The sequence below is a fragment of the Asterias rubens genome, chromosome 8, assembly GCF_902459465.1.
Source record: "Asterias rubens chromosome 8, eAstRub1.3, whole genome shotgun sequence".
Classification (NCBI taxonomy): Eukaryota; Metazoa; Echinodermata; class Asteroidea; order Forcipulatida; family Asteriidae; genus Asterias; species Asterias rubens.
In genome coordinates, this window is record NC_047069.1 from 11,210,682 (window position 1) to 11,215,302 (window position 4,621).

The window sequence follows — 4,621 nt, forward strand, 5'->3', positions numbered from 1 at the left end:
GTTTGCTCAAACTTCAACAGCGAAAATATAAGACACATCTTGTTATTATTTAAGTTGATAAAATCTACAATTACTAAATTCTTGACTATCTCTTTTTCTCAATGCATTAAATTTCTCAGCCTAGGATAGAAAATAAATGATCTCATAATACAGCAAACTAAAGAACATCTCCGCCCTCAGTTATTCTCGTGTTTTCATCTCAATAAACCTCTATAACACTATATGTTTTTGTGTTACATTTGGTGGCTAAATTTTGAATTATGTATACAAATGGTAAATGTTGTTGTTGTTGTTGTTGTTGTTGTTGTTGTTGTTGTTGTTGTTTCAAAAGCCTTGTGTCATCTGAATGCAAACCTGATTACTGTTTATGGTTTCTGCAAAAAGAAAAATAATATTGTTTGTAATTTAAACAAAATTGTACATGGTTGGTGGTGCCCTCACCTTAACTTAGCTGTTGTTGATGCTGCTTTTTTTTTCATTTGTTTTAATGCTTGTGTCATCTAACTGCAAACTTTTACTTAACAAAATCCAATAAGGAATTCTTAAGCCCTCTAACGGTGGCATAGTTTTTACATTCTTGACAAGACTGGTTCTGTCAATAAAACTAACTTCAATGTCACCGCTGAGACAAGTAACTGCATTGAGGTCAAAACGGATAACTTTTATCAAACTTTTGGACCTGCAACAAAATGAACTGGAACAACTGGACACTCACACGGGCCACGATGTAACAGTTCATCGGGAAAAATATCAAGTTCCAATGAAAACACTCCTTCTTACCAAAAGGAGAGAAAAAAACTTCTCAATTCAAGGGAAGAGACTCGCCTCATCAATGGACGAGTTTCTTCCTCCTTAAGAAAAGATGGAGTGAGTGAAAAGACAAAAATCAAAATCATGAAAACAACCTTTGGCAAAGACATTAGTTGTTTTTGAGGAACGCGAATCAATCGTGCGAAGAGCAATAAGAAAACTTTGGCACTTCCGCTCCTACTTTGACAAAAATGTGGTGTTAAAGATAAAGGTGAACTTCAAAACAACTACACACAACAACTTTTCTTTGGCGCTTCAAACCCTTTCCAGGGGGGTGGTCCAACGGCAATGCAGAATCTATGAACCATGTCTTAAAGAATAAAACAAACTGGATGACATTGCGAATTTCCACAATGATACCAAAGCTACAGGAAAAGAAGATGACCAAGAGACTGAGTAGTAGATTAAATCAGATCACCCAACGTCTTGCCTGTGCAAACCCAGCAGAGAACCCTGACACTTATCCCCACCGAAACCCTATTATGTTTGCTTGCAAGAAACACCATCACAGCTTCAATGGAAAAGTTTCTTCAGTAACCCTCTTGACAGAAACGCAAATTGAATGTCTGAAAAGCTATTGTTTCAACACACGGTGGCAAAAGAGAGCAGTGCGCTGGGCACAGACAAGACATTCAACTTGGGACCTTTACACGTAACTTAATGGCCTTTAAGAACATTTCCCTCGTAGAGGAAGACTACGGACCAGCATGGGTGGAACAGGGATCAAACTAAACTCAAAACCAAGTCATTTAAGGGCCCAAGACCGGGAGCAACATTCCAAAGACCAGAACAAGATTACCACTTGGACTATTTTCTTCTTTTTTTTCCTATATTTCTTTTTCCTAAAATAGTTAAGTACACTAACAAAACAGTAAACCCAAAGTTCAGGGCAAAAAACACAATGCAAGAGATCAAGGCCTGGTTTGGCATTAGAATACTGCAGGGGGTCCACCCAACACCAACAACTGGTCAATGCACCCAAGCCTCAGAAACAACCTCAGTCTTCCACCATGACACAAGGGAGATTTTATCTCCTCTCTCCTGCCAAAGGATCAAAGAAGATGAGGGGCAAGAAAGATTGCTACAATAAATCAAGGATGAAGTCTCATCCTCTGGACCCTTTCTGGTCATTCGGGATTCAGGAAACCAACATAATAATAAACACCTAGTAATTTTGCAGCAGAATTTATATCATTTTGGGAGGTTTTAATCATGAGAAGGTTATTGGCAAGAATGTTGATTTGAGATGTTGGGAAATTTGATATATTCTTAAGTGATTGTTTATTGATTCTGTATTGATTGATCAAAAGTGATAAAGTGAACTACAGTAAGACCAAACTTGTTACTATTAATTCATTGAGTAAACAACAAAGATGAACTTTGTATTACCTTCTACAGTGTTTTTTTAATTATATGATTTCACTTGTTATTGTTACTATTATTATTATATATTTATAGATTGACTGGATAGCTTGAGACACTTGGGAAGCCAAAACAACTGGTATCCACATCCAACACCAGTTTAATCACAAAGGGAAATCTGTGGGCAATAGAAGCGTGAGAGTTGACGGGGATTGTCATGAAACCCATACAGTCTATCAGTTCCGAGGTTGTTTTTGACACGGTCACACGTGAGAGGCCAATTCAAAAGAGTTCAACGACGTCAATAAAAAAACATGAAAGGAACTTATGGAAGAGACCCAAAAGACTTCCTCCTACATCCGGGACCTTGGCTAAAATTTAATCGAAATGTGGGAATGCGAGTGGGCAGACATTCAGAAAACCGATCCAGACTTGAAACAATTCTTGAATTACCACGGAACAGGTTTTAAGGGGGGTCAAGAATGGTTCCATATTCGGTCTGGTAGAGTGTGACCTTCGGGTGCCACCCAAAAGAAGAGATTACTTTGCCGAGATGCCACCCGTTTTCAAAAACGTGAACACTTTCAAGGCCAATATTGGAAACCACATGCAGCAATACGCCGAAGAAATGAACATACTAAACAAACCTAGAAGAAGTCTGATCAGTAGTATGTTTGGGAATAAACTACTCCTCGCAACCCCACTTTTGGCTTGGTACTTGGAGCACGGATTGGAAGTCACAAGGGTGTATGAAGTGATCGAATAAAAAGCCAATCCGTGCTTCGAAGAGTTTGGTAGTCGAGTCAGCCAGGCAAGGCGGGATGGGGACAGTGACCCCGATAAGGCTATTATTGCCGATACAATGAAGTTACTTGGCAATTCAGCCTACGGCAAGACAGTAACCGACCAATTAAAACATGGTGTCATGTATGAAGCAGACATGTTTAAAAGCGCGATCAATTTAACCCTATCCCTTCAGATAGATTTCTTTGTCTATCAATATGCTAAATTGCAGATGCTCGAGTTTTCCCTTGACTTCCTTATGAAGTTTGTTGCTCCACGCTATTTTCAGATGTGTGAGATGGACACAGATTCTGCCTACATGGCCATATCAGGTGATAGTCTCAATGACGTAATCAAGCCCGAACACACCTGAACAGTACAGTTATGAGAAGAGGACCCGTGGGCTGTTCAAAGGAGTGGGAGGGTGATGGTATAATAGCCCTGTGTAGCATGACGTACTTTTGTTTCAGAGCAACCGAAAAGTTCAGTTGTAAAGGTCTAAACAGACGAAACAAATGAACTCACTAAAGAAAGAAAAAACATGACCGTCTTGAATACCAGATCTTCATACCAGATCTTCGGGTGGGGGTTTAAAGACAAGAGGACCCGGGGCTGTTTAAAGTAGAGTGGGAGGGGGATGGTATAATAGCCCTGTGTAGCAAGACGTACTTTTGTTTCGGAGCAACCAAGAAGTTCAGTTGTAAAGGTCTAAACAGACGAAATAATGAACTTACCAAAGAAAAATACACTACCGTCTTGAATACCAGATCTTCAGCTGGGGGTGTAAAGACACAGGGGGATAATGTGACAGGTATAAAGTAATACCCCCCACAAAACTATTTTCTTATGCATTCAATTTCCTTTTTAATGAATATTCATATCCTCGGGCGCCACCAACGGCGACCCCTCCGTCATTATTCTCTGCGTCGGAGACGAACGAACATTGAATATTCTCTTCGTCTTCTTTTACAGGTAAAACAACATTCCATTCTTTTATTTTTACTTTGCTATCACATTTTAGAATTATATTAAATAGTACTCAACCAGTCTGTCTCTTTTCGTACCTAATCTTTACTTGACCGAGTTTGGTAAAAATGTATTATTTCCGATGTTTTACTAGTACCGTATACATCGTTGTGCTATTTGATTTTTGTAGAAGTGAAACGAAGGTTTATGCTTTGTAAATACTTGTTGCCTTTGAGTACCATTTCATTGTTTAAATATCTAAATCAATATTGAGGTTCAAGGAAACCCTTGATTAGTTATTCCTAAGGTTTGTTTTTTTCTATACAATTAATTCGTTAGAAGGGTTCGGTCGCAAGATGGCGACCGACCAGGAGTTTTGGCGGGAAATACGGTCTTTGTTTCAGAGTTAATGGGTTATTATTTCCTTTGGAGCACATTGTTTATAAGTGTTGATGTTCCTTTCCAGTACAATTTATACGTGAACACAAGGGATAAGTCATTCAATTGTTCATGGTATTTTCCTTTAATAGATTGGTTCATTCCGTAATAGTGTTGTTATTTAATTTGTAAATATTATTGTGCTTTAATTTATTTTATTATATTATCAATTGTGATTATTCTCTGCGTCGGAGACGAACGAACATTGAATATTCTCTTCGTCTTCTTTTACAGAATAAACGTTATAACGGCAGCCAAAGTG

The 4,621-nt window shown here is 38.4% G+C and overlaps 1 long non-coding RNA gene across 1 annotated transcript; it reads left to right on the forward strand.

Moving 5' to 3' along the window:
* Positions 1-338: 338 nt before the first annotated feature.
* Positions 339-4,621, forward strand: LOC117293221. Its single transcript, XR_004519386.1, has 2 exons — positions 339-2,373; positions 2,420-4,621. It is a non-coding gene; the product is annotated as an uncharacterized LOC117293221 (long non-coding RNA).